Raw genomic sequence first — 12815 nt, forward strand, 5'->3', positions numbered from 1 at the left:
ACTTTGACTCTGGTTGAAAAGCTGCAATTTGATTTAGAAAATGCATTGTATTAGTCAGCCAAAGGGGTCTTGATGCAAAGTATTTGGAATTCTGTTGGTTTTCATAAAGGGTATTTATTTGGGGTAGAAGCTTACAGTTACAAGGCCGTAAAGCATAATCCAACTCAAGGTACCGTGAGAGCTCCTTTCTTACCCAAATCTGTTGCCACATGTTGATGCAAGATGGTGGGCAATATTTGAGGGTGTTCAGCCTTCTTTCTTCTTCTTAAGGCTCTGTGGTCCCAGTTTCTTCCGATCTCTGCTGTAGCCTGGCAGAAGGGTTGCCACTTTCTCCAGGGCTCATTTCTTTCTGGGCTCAGCTGCTCTGGTCTCTCTACAAGGTCAGCTGTAGACTATCAGACTCATCTCTTCCCAGTGCTGTATTTTCTCTTCCTACGTATCTGCTTCTGTATTCTCCTTCTCCGGGTGTTTACTTCATTGTGAGCATCTGCTTTAGCCCCAAGGGGACTGGGACTTGAAGCTGTGTCGCACTCTAATGACGTTGTTGGATTAGAACTCTAATCTTAACATTTAACATAATTTAATCAGACGTCTCAGCTGGATTTAATACAATCAAAGGGTTATCACCACCAGAGGAACTGACCAGTTTACAAACATAATCTATATTTGATTTTGGAATTCATAAATAATATCAAACTGCTATATGCATGTTTACTATAAGGAAATTTATAACAAAAAAAAGTAAAATATGCCTAGGAAACATGAAGAATTATTAGCAACTTAGAGTCCCTTTAATGATACATGTCAAAATACTACTGATGAGTCATTTCTGAACTTTATGACACTAGACATGATGAGAAAACAGCAGAAGAATTTTATAAAGCACTCAGGTCATATTAATTAATATTTAATATTATTGGATTCCCTGATTTCAATGAATTTTGGAAATTTTTATGATTTATAGCACCAAAGTATTTATAATATTTTCTATGAAAAGTTAGGTATTGGAAACTTGAACTTGAATGCAGTCTCTAATTATGAGATAATATTTATCTTGCTTAATTTATGTTACAGTCCTTTCTTTAGAAATGCAATTAACCAGATAAGTGTATAAAAGTAATCTATTATTACTTTTGACTTTGGTTTTGATCTAAGATCTGGAGAGATCACTATACTTTAACTATGCTAACCTGTATTGCTTTCTCTCTACAGTGAGATGATCCAGGACTTAGAGAAACTGGTCATCTTGAGAGAGAGGTATATGTCGTTTAAGACTCATCAAATGAAAACAAAATCTTAAGCAATTCAAAATTTTCTGTCAGTTGGGACATAATTTAGTCACTTATACATTAAAATACATGTACAATTGTATTTTACATTATATATAAAGGTATTTACATTATTGTCAACTTCTCATATTTAAATAACACTATCATAAAATGTTTTTCTCTCCATGTATTCAGTTTTTTAAACCTATTTGTATAAAAACATCATGAAGTTATAATTCCTATTGATGCTAATACCATAGAAATTAGAATAGTCGATGTCATTATGGTGAGTGAAATAAGCCAGATACAAAAAAATATATCATATGATCTCATTTAAATAACACAATATAATTTGAATGGCTTTAGGTAATAATAGCTTCCTGGGTGCTGTAGCACCAGCAATCCTATGATATGCCATAGATTTTCGAACCTTCTTTCCTTCTTTATGGTGCTCTGTATCAAATATTTGTTTAAATTAAAATGAATCATGTCATACTTCATTTTGGCTAAGTACTTTTGAAAATTGACCACCCATTGTGCTAATGACACACATCACCTGGCATCACAGAGCAGGGCAGAGAAATAGAGACTCCACGGAAGTGTTGCCAAAACTATAGAGAAGCAAAAAATGTGCATTTACCATGGAAGGAGGAGACCTCTTTCTTTCTGGGATATGCTTGATGTTTTCAGTTAACAGAAAATTCTGGGCATTGTTCCAGGATTCCGACTTACAGTGTTGATAGCAATACTTGAATTTTAAAGTTGGAAGATTATGCTAATCATGGTGGAGTTCCATAAAACAGACTGGGCCTCTCCATGCTAGAAAGAAAATTTTAATGGGAAAATCTACAGAGTATATCCAGAAGCCCTGCTAATTTACTAATTTGTTTAATTTACAGTACCAACAATAATGCTTTTCTTTCCTTTACTCTTTTATCTTGATTTTAGCTACTGCTAACACTTCATCTAGTTAATGGTTAATGTCTTTACTTGATCTCTAAAAAGCTAGAGAAAGCTTATTAAAAAATAAACCAATGGCTGACTTTTAAATTGTTGAGAAAAAATAATTGTATTTGTTTTCTGACAGTATAACACAATATTTAAACCAAGAATCATATAGAGCTATGCATATGTTAACATAGAGTTAAATATCTCCCATAGTTAGGAGCCATTGATATGTAAAAAATTCCTGCTCTCCTTCTTCTATTCCTTCTGGAATTTTATCAGATAAGCTCCAGGTTGGTTATGTTACCAATAAGCCTCAGGCACTTTTATTTATATCAGGAGTTATTAGAATCTGACCTAGAAAATGTTGCTTGTCTAACTTGAGGTATATGCTAACAGGATGAAAATGGGCCATGAATTTGTGGCTGTCCTCAATTATTTTTTGCATATGGTTCTTCCTGTATATCCCAAAGTACCATGGGGTAGTTGTGGTGCTATTTTTGCTATTGTTTTTAATATGCTCCCACTGATTTATCTATGGGGCTGAAATAACCCTTTAGATATCTAAGTACACATTTAAATTTAAATATTCCTAACTGCAACAAATGGTTATTGCCTAAACTATTTCTATTTCAATTTTGTCACATGGTTGCATAACACCATTGCAAATAATCTGGTATTCTGATTTTCTTTTCCTCAGCTGATTTTTCTCTTTCATAGGAGATAAAGTAGAGAAATAACTATTTGTTTTTACTTGTTCAGCATGTCTTCATTTCTTTTTTCCATTTATGGAAATGGAAATTTTCACTATATTTTCTTAACCAGCCTGAAATACCTACTAATATTTCTAAGTCCTTTTAATCAAAATTATCTAATTTCTTTTAAAGTGTTTATATTTTCAGCCTTTATTATTTATTCAAGCTTCTTATGTTTAACACTGTTAGAGGTTTGCAATAATTAACACGCTGTACCTCAGTTTCCCCTGATATGCATTGGGACAAAGGTAAACCCCCTCCCCGGTGTCTGAGGGCAGGCACTTTCCCACAGGTTAAACAAAGGAACCCAGTAGAGACAGGAGTAAAGGGAGATAGAGATCTTCACCATCTGCGTATCAGAGGGAGATGGAGATCTTTACTACCTCTACCTGCATATCAGAGGGAAAGGGAAACCTTCATATTTACATACTGGAGGAAATAAAGAAACTCTTTAAAGCCCTACAGATCAAAAGAAACATTTGCTCCTACAGCATTCTAAGAGAATATAAACCCCCTAATCACTATCAGGAAAATTTTCTCACCTCTAAAGCTTCCTATTGGTCCCTGCACCTCACTCCGACCCTCAACCCCCTCCCACTAACGACCATTCCCCTTGCCTAAGAATGTATTGTATAAATTCAAATTTCCCCTTTCCAGGAGTGAGCTGAAGTCTGTTCTTCAGACCCCCTTCTTTGGGATAGCTTCTCAATAAATTCTTTGTTTATGGTCAGTCAGTCTCCGTGTCCCAGTAAGTGCCATATTTTCTCCAACAAACACCTAATGAAAAAAGTAGAATTTCTTTGTTTTTGTCCTGAAAATGTTCTTTCAAGCTTCAGGGTAAGTGGGTGGGGTAGGTAGAAATTAAAGTTCTGGTATTCTATAATTTGATTAGTCTTCACACTACCAGTAGTCTTTATTTTGCTTTTATGTAATAATATCACACTTATGATCATATTCTTCTTTAGCTTTTAAGAAAGAATATTCCTTACATCAGCCATTCACATAGTGTAACCAAGGACCCTTGGGAGTCCTCAAAACCTTTTCAGGCGACCCACAAACTCCTTCCTTTTCCAACAAATGTCTATGTTCAGATTATCTTCATTTGCTCCAATCAGTCCAACATATCTCCATGGAATCTAGCTGGATTTTAGTAAGCCAGACAATTGAGAGTTAAAGAAACATGTATAATGCCCCTCTTCTCACTAGTTATTTCTTGCTTTGCAAAAGTTACTCTTCATTAAAAATGTATATTTATGATTTAACATGGAGTGGGTATATTATTATTTTAAAAGTATCTCAGTTTCACTTTCTAATAGGTAGATATTAATAGATAAGCCCATATAGTCAGAAGATCACTGGGGCCCTCAGTGATTTTTAAGGTTTACAGGGCTTCTGCGACCACAAAGTGTGAGAATAGCTGCCTTACCCTCCTTCAGGCGGCTATGTAAATAATTTCTATTTCATTGTAGATACTTAAAAGAGAGAACAGAACATAGTTTTCTGATATATCCCGAGGGACACTTGGCTGGTTTGGGGAGTGGCAATTGGAGGTGGGAAAGTTGCAGTAAAATGTCGGTTCTGAAACTGTTGGAATTGTTAGAAAGAAAATCGCACCTGTAACGAAATAAAAGCTCACCCAATTGTGGAGGAGTAAAGAATTCTATTAATGATTTTGCAAGAGTGGGCGCCCAACTGCCCAACCTGGATAAAATGGCCGGTGCCTCAAACAGCAAGAAACACTGACATTTATACCCTAAACCTAACACGTGGGTCCCTCCCCTGTTCCCCATTGATTGGATACTTCACGGTTACAGCCTATCCTAGAGATCTAACTAGCTTACATGGTTTGGCTCTGCTTGCCCGCTCCCCCTCTCCCTACACTCTGGCAGGCAGGGCAGGCTCAGCGCTGCTTTCATTACTGGCAGGCTTTTCAAATTGGGTGCCCTTTCACTACTGGCCCCACCCCCAGCACTCACCTTTGACCCTCCTTCGTTTCAGTGCCGCTTTTCAAATTCTTGGTACGCCAAAGCCACTGGAACCCCTAGCCTCCCTCCTTGAAAAGGAGAGCCAGCTCTGGCTTCTCCTTGTGAAAATTAAACTTAACCCTTTCCCACAAATCCCCCCTCTTTCTTTTAGAGTCTTTTAGTTTTTACAATTTAGTTTCTCAATTTGTTAAGAGCCTCCTCACATTCTTCATCATGGAGTTCTTCCTTTTTAAGGGGGGTACAAGTTGTTTTGCTTGTACTGTATGGGCATGTTTGGTTAGGGCTATTTCAATGAGTTTTTGAGCTAACCCTCGGGCACATGGGATGATGCAACATCCAGCTGCAATGAGTACCCCAGCCATGATGATAAGGGAGGTCAGGACAGACAGTGCCACCCCTTTCTATTTTCCAAACCAGCTCTAAACATTCTGTGAGTGGGTTGTCAATGCCAGAATTTTCTGCTAACTCTTCAGATAGAGCTGTTAAGCCTTGCAAGGCTTTGGTGATAGTCCCATTTGAGGCCATATTATTGGGGATGATGGTACAGCAACTACCTCCAATCATAACACGGATGCCTCCTTTTTCTGTTAGCATCATGTCTAGGGCTATCCTATTTTCCTAGGCCATTTGTCTAGTACGATCTAACTGTTCTGCTATTTCCTTAACTGCATCCCTTATATAACTGATAAATCTTTGTTGATTATAATATATATAGTTAATCCAGTCCACATTTTTGATAACGGTGACCCACCAGAACAAGAAAGACTTAAATCCTGCAGCTACCTGATTTCTAGCTTTAAATATGCTTGGGACTCCCCAAGGAATTCCTATACCATCTAGATGAATTTGGTCATTAAATGAACCAAGTAAATTTTTTTTTTTGTTCTGTTTCCCTGGTTTTCTGTTTCTTCTCCTTTTTCAAATGCCAGGGTAAATGGGATGGCCAGTTGAACCAGAGCACAGGTTCCTCCCCACTTCTCAGATAATACTGGTCAGAGGATGCCCTTTCCGCAGTACCATCAAAGGTCTGCTCAGAGTATGGCCAAACTGGAGAAATTGCCAGTACTATCCTCAGTCACGTTCCATACTTGTGTACCCAAGGCTATGATCCCAAGATCCTGGGGCCCTTTTTCCCATCTAGAGAGACAGGCAGAATGACTTCCTGGACCAAGGCGGGAAGCCAGTATGGCTTTGGTGTTTTCCTTTTTGACAGGAGGGAAGAGAGAGGACAACATACTACACTTTTTTACCAGGAGTAGCATTCTGGAAGAGGAGTATCATGCACTTAAACTCTCTTTCATGTTTTCCCATACTTAGTAGTGGGTCAGCGTGTTGCACAAGCATAAGAGTTGTTTTTATTCAGACTCTGGACTGTATATTTGACCCATTCTACCCAAGAATTTGCATCCCCATATTCTGTTTCTATTTCTGCGGTCTGTTTTAAATCTTCTACCTTAAGTATCCTGACTGCTTTAGGATCATTCTGCATTGGGGAACTGGCCTTTGTTGGGTTTTCTCTTGGTATCTCTGAAAGGTTAGTTGGAGGGGACGTTGTTGACATCATATCCACAGGGGGAGGAAGGACTCGAATATGGAACCTCCCCAGAGGATCTCTACCTATAACACCCACCCCCATACCATAGACTCTCTCAGGGCAAGAAAAAAGGTTGTTTTTGCTGAGTCTGTCTGCCTTCGTAATGGTTATTACTACCTGGTTACACTGGAGATTTTTGCAGTCTGGTAGGGTATTACTTTTATAAAAGGATATTTTTACCCTTTAATGGCCTCAAAGTTGGTGAGACCCATCCCATATTCATGGTCCATCCCTTATATTGGGTAGTCCACTATACATCTTCCCAGGTGGGACAAGGGGGGTCTTGACTGTAACCATTCCCCACTGGCTCTGGGCATAGGTATTTATTTTCCCCTCTCAGCCATTGTTGGTGCTCCAAATTCCCACAGGCTATTACTTGGCAGGCATCAAACTGCATGGTCTGGAACTCCAGACCTTTGGTTATATTTACTATTAATTTAATGGGGTTTGTCATGATCTGAATCTGAAACATCATAGTCAGAATAATTATTCTCATTTTCAGAAATTTATAATCCCTCATCTGCTAGTCTATTAAGGCACTAGGCAAGGTGGTTACAGGTAAGTGGAGGGATATCTTCCTGCAAAGTTCATTGATAGAGAGTCCGAGCAGTCTCTCTCTTTTTTCCCTCCCAACTATTGCCTTCTCAGAGTGATCCTTAAGGGATCTGAAGTTAGAGTTATTTCCCGGAACTCGGATGGTGTTGTTGGGTACTTATTGTCTGGGTCGGGTACTGGTCCTTTTACTCTGGAGTATTGGGTTCAGCCTTTTTCCACTGTCAAGTTGTTAACAAAACTTCCCAGGTTGGCTGATGTTTGGACTTTTCCATGACTTGATTAGGACCCAGCTGCAGGGTTGGTGTTGATGGGCAGTGAATTTGAAAGAAGAAATCTGGGCCAGCAAACCACAATGCCTGAGGGATGACAAAGCAGAGGACAAAGCCAGTATGTAATTCTTAAGGAAGAGATCCTTTCAACTCTAAGGAAGGAAAGTCTCCAGTTCTCTTAGGAAAAGGCAAGCCAAAAAGCATTTCATAAGGAAAGATTCCCAGTTCTTTCCTAGGGGTGGTTCTAATCCTCAATAGGGCTATTTGTTAGCACTTAGTCCAGGGTAACTTTGTTTCTAAGACCAACTTAGGAAGATGCTTCTTTAAAGTCTGATTCATTCTCTCCACTCTCCCTGAAGATGGCGGGTGCTAAGATGTATACAAGTTCCATGTAACACCCAGGCTTCACATAATATTCTGGAGTACATGGGAGGTAAAGTGGCTACCATTGTCTGAGTCTGTATTTTCCACTAACCCATAATGAGGAATGATTTGTTCGAGGATAATTTTAGAAGTTCCTGATGCTGTATCTGAGGCCAGAGGATATGCCTCCATTTATCCTGTCAGATGATTTACAATAACCAAAATATACTTTAGCTGACCCATTGGGGCCATTTCAGTGTAATCAACCTGAATGCTCTGGAATGACTTGAGCCTGGCTCCCATCTCCCTTGTTCTTGCTTCCTTAAGACTTTCTTATTAACCTTTTGGCAAATTATACATCATTCACTTATTTGTTTAGCTACAGTATAAAGGCCTACGCATTCAAAATACTTAACAAGATCATACATGGCCTGTACCCCCAGTGATTCCCTTGGTGTTAGACTGCTAATACCTCTCTCATCACTTGTTTATTCAACATTTGCCTGTCATCTGGGAGGAGCCACCTCCCTTGATCATCCAGTGTCGTTCCTAACTGCTCCAGCTGTTTTACCTCCTTTTCAGAGAATGTGGGGACCCTGAACTCTTCAGGAATGGAGGATATCAGGATCATCAACCTCAAAGGGCAACTAAGGGAGGCTTCCCTAGCCTTTTCATCTGCTAACCTATTGCCCTTTGCTTCAAATGTATGATCTTTCTGATGTCGATTTACATGTACCACTGATATTTCCCTAGGTAAAAGTAGACTTGCCAATAGTTGTTTTATTAATTCCCTGTGGACTAACCCTTTTCCTTTGCTGTTAGTTCCCTTTTTTCTCAAAATTTTCCAAAGGTGTGGACTACCCCATAGGCATACTTGGAGTCAGTGTAGACTGTACTATCTTTTTCCTCTACTAATTTGAGGGCTTGATTTAATGCATACAGTTTGAAGGTTTGAGCTGACCAGTCATTGGGCAATCAGCCAGCCTAGTTTCTTTCGCCTCACAAGTTAGTCCATCCACAATTGCATAGGCATTGTGCCTCCTCCCTTCTAGGACTCTGGAGGGCCTGTCTGAATAATTTTTTCCCGAGCGCAGGGGAAGGTACCCGAGGTCAGATTGGACTCGGGTCTGATACTCAATCAGGTCTAAACAATCATGCTCAGGAGCCTCCATTTGGTCAGATCCCTTCCAAAGGGAGGAGGCTGGGCTTAGGCTATGGTCTGTTGTCAATACCAAATTATTTTTTTTTCCATTAGAATACCGTCATACTTCAGAATTTGGGAGTCAGTCAACCACCTTTCTGCTTTCTGAGACAGAATAGTTCTGACCTGATGATGGGGTTAAAGACTAAGGCTCCTCTGAAAGTCAATTTCCTGCTCTCTTCTACCAGGAGAGTGGTTGCCACCACAGCTTAAATGCATCCAGGCCATCCCCTGGAGACAGGATTCAGGATTTAGGAAAGGAAGGTTACAGGTCTCCTTTGACTTCCCCAGACTAGGGCCAGAATCCCTAAGCCTGTTCCTTTATCACTGTAACAAGCAGATGGAAATGTTTCTCAAGGGAGGGGAGATCTAGAACAGCAACCTGCACCAGTGCCCGTTTGAGTCCCTCTGCAGACTATTTCCCCCTGAGAGCTTACACCTTCATTCTTAAAGGGCTGCTGAAGGACGATGGTCACTCTTTTATAACTGCTCCCTGCTGGTTAGGGGCAACAGGCCTTACCTGACAAGGTGTGAAACTGTCTTGCTATTTTATCATGGTTAGAGGAAGACGGCTATGGCATCCTGGGTGAAACTGGCTGAAATCCCTGTATGGCTAAAAAGATGGAAGAAATAAACTTAATTAGAATTTTGAGGATATAGGGTTATCATTGAAAGGATACTGGGCCAAAAAAATAGAAAAGGCCAGGTGCCTAAAGGCCGCAACATCTCAAAGTTGATGGGCTTTATTTTTCAGGTTTTCATCAGAAACTGGTTTCCAGATCCTGGGTGAGGAAAGGTTATCCATAGACTATCCTTTTTTTTTTTTCCAACTTTACTGTTTTTATTATTTTTTTTAAGATTTATTTATTTTATTTATTTCTCTCCCCTTCTCCCCCCACCCCAGTTGTCTGTTCTCTGTGTCCATTTGCTGTGTGTTCTTCTGTATTTGCTTGTATTGTCGTCAGCGGCACTGCAAATCTATGTCTCGCTTTTTGTTGTTGTTGCATCATCTTGCTGCATCAGCTCTCCATGTGTGCAATGCCACTCCTGCGCGCATCAGCACTGCACGTGGGCCAGCTCCACATGGGTCAAGGAGGCCCTGGGTTTGAACCCTGGACCTCCCATGTGGTAGGCAGAGGTTCTATCCATTGAGCCAAGTCCACTTCCCACACAGACTATCTTGAAGGGGTTAAGCTGAAGTGGATCCCAGCCACCTCGTTTACTGTTTCCTTCCTGGTGGGAAAATGCTTAGCCCTGGCAGGATGGCTTGTGGGTTTGCCAGTCCTTCCCAGGATAGGAGTGGGAACAGGTTTAGAATAAGGGCTAGGAGGAAGACTTGGATTAAGCATGTTCATTAACTACTTAGAAAATGAAGTTTACCAGGACCTTTTAACATGCTCAGTATCCCTCTGCATATGATCTAGAAAAGATATTACCATAATCGTCAAGCATGAAGCATATTTCTAGAATAGGAGAGATATAGGTATAGTACTCAATACCAACCAATGCACTAAAGAATGCATAAGTTTCTTTTTGAGTTGCTATTAATAGATCTAAGCTCCAGGCTTGCAACACCATACAAGTTGTGTCTACATGGGAGCAGGCCATAATGCCAATTATATTTAAGTTCTACTCACAGCACTCTGGTAATCACTGCTCCACTTATCATGGCCTTCACACAGCCAGCATGCTGCAGCACCATTGACCCTAGAGAGAAGCTAAGGATGGTAGGCTCCAGTATTCCACTGACCTGGTGCATAGCGCCCTTCAGCACCATGGAGCTTTTTACTTCTACACCTCCACCATGATGACGTTAATTAACAAGTATTTTACTTCAGTGATACAGTCCAGTGGAATCAAGATTACCTTCCTGTACCACCCACTTATATGCAGATTGAGGTGGCCTCTGACAGTTTTTCCTGTTATAAAGCTACTTTTTGTTGTTAAAATAAATTCAGTTTCTGTTTAATAATAACTTACTGGAATTAGCTATTCAAACATTTTGGTTTAAACATTCCTTCTACAAACTTCTTATAACTATTCATAACCACAAAGACAATAGTTGCTTCATCTCAAGACAAATTCTGCCTTCATGAAACATATTCTCTTACTTAATACCACCTTCTACAATACCTTCTATAACTTGCCATATGCATTCAAGTTTTGTCCTACAGCCATCCTGATTTTATGAAAACCAGCTATCTTATCTTAGAAAAAAACACATTCTTTTAAGCAAACTTATCAAATTTTAGTCAGCACTCCCACAAACCTTTTATGCCTTTCTATATCTACTTAAGTCTCATATCCCTCATTCTGTTCTGTGAAAAATAAACTATTCTTCTCAATTTAGGTATTTCAAGATTTCTGTACTTTATTTATTAATATAAGTTCCTTTTTTTAAAGCCATTTGAATAGAGCTCTTTTAAAAATTTTCATTGTCAATTTAATATTTCTACCCGGAGGCATTAAAACACACACTGAAAAAAACAGGAAGAAAGACACAAAAATAATTATGGAAACAAGATTGTTACAGAGCCTATCCTCATCTGCCCCATATTTTGGCCAGAATACATCAGGCAGTCATTTCCTTTCCCTTGGTCTGATCATTATCAGTCCAATGTTCCAACATCCTCCCTAATGACTATCTGGGGGAATGTCCCCATGACCTCTTACAGATATTCCCTCCCCGGTTGACCAACTGCCTCTATTCCCCATTCTGAGTCTTTTCAGGGCTTCTTTTAAGCCCAGACTCATCAGAATTTCCCCACCACCAAGACAATACTTAATAGTCACTTTTCTTACCTTGGCCTGTGGACAGGCTTACCTGGTCAGCGAGAGGCAGGTTTTCCCTTCCCCTTTTCTCATCCACAATCGGCAGATCTAAGTGTCTGGTCTTGGGTCCTTCCAGCTGTCAAAGGAGGGCCCCCAGTGTTGGAGTCTGAGACCACTCAATCAGCAGGGTGCACCTTCCCCTTGTCTGCCCTGGGGGTCCCCTTCTGAAGCTTTGGATCCCAGATGAGCCCCCAAGATTGTTAAAAAGAAAACTGCACCTGTAACAAAACAAAAGCTCACCCAATTGTGGAGGAGAATAGAATTTTATTAATGATTTTGCAAGAACGGGTGCTCAACCTGGATAAAGTGGCCGGCACCCCAAATAGCAAGAAACACTGACATTTATACCCTAAACCTAACACTTGAGTCCATCCCTTGTTCCCCATTGATTGGATACTTCAGGGGTTACAGCCTATCCGAAAGATCTAACTAGCTTATGTGGTTCAGTTCTGATTCCTCGCTCCCCCGCTCCCTACACTAGGATGGGCAGGGCAGGCTCAGCACCACTTTCACTCTTGGTGGGCTTTTCAAATTGGGTGCGCTTTCACTACTGGCCCTGCTCCCAGCACTCACTGTTGGCCCTCCCTTGTTTTGGCACCACTTTTCAAATTCTTGGTGTGCCAAAGCCGTTGGAACCCCTACTCTCCCTCCTTGAACAGGAGAGCCAGCTCCGGCTTCCCCTTGTGAAAATTAAACTTAACCCTTTCCCACAGAGTGGACAATGAGTAGAAGAAACAGAAAGATGAACAACTGCATACCCACTACCTAGCTTTACTGAATCTCAATCTTCTGCCATATTTGCTTAGATTTTCTTCAAGTCAGAATAGCCTTTTGCTTCCAGAGGGATTCATGCCCCAAATTGTATATTTATCATTCTTGTGCATATTTTATTCTCTTTCTGAATTCTAATTAAAAAGCTAAGTTAAATTTTTTCATTCAGTGCTACATTTTTTAGATATGTTAATGTTGACACACATAGCTCTAGTTTATTCATTTTCACTTTTAAATGATACTCTTTTCTATCATATCTCAGTGTATTCTTTAGCAT

General features: G+C 40.0%; 1 protein-coding gene and 1 pseudogene across 2 annotated transcripts in view; one reads left to right on the forward strand and one right to left on the reverse strand.

The window, feature by feature from the left end:
* Positions 1-12815, forward strand: part of NAV3 (neuron navigator 3) — an 894692-nt gene that overhangs the window by 101060 nt on the left and 780817 nt on the right. The window lies entirely within an intron of this gene.
* On the reverse strand, positions 5133-8906 carry LOC139440106 (uncharacterized; annotated as a pseudogene).

The sequence above is a fragment of the Dasypus novemcinctus genome, chromosome 12 (genome assembly GCF_030445035.2).
Source record: "Dasypus novemcinctus isolate mDasNov1 chromosome 12, mDasNov1.1.hap2, whole genome shotgun sequence".
NCBI lineage: Eukaryota > Metazoa > Chordata > Mammalia > Cingulata > Dasypodidae > Dasypus > Dasypus novemcinctus.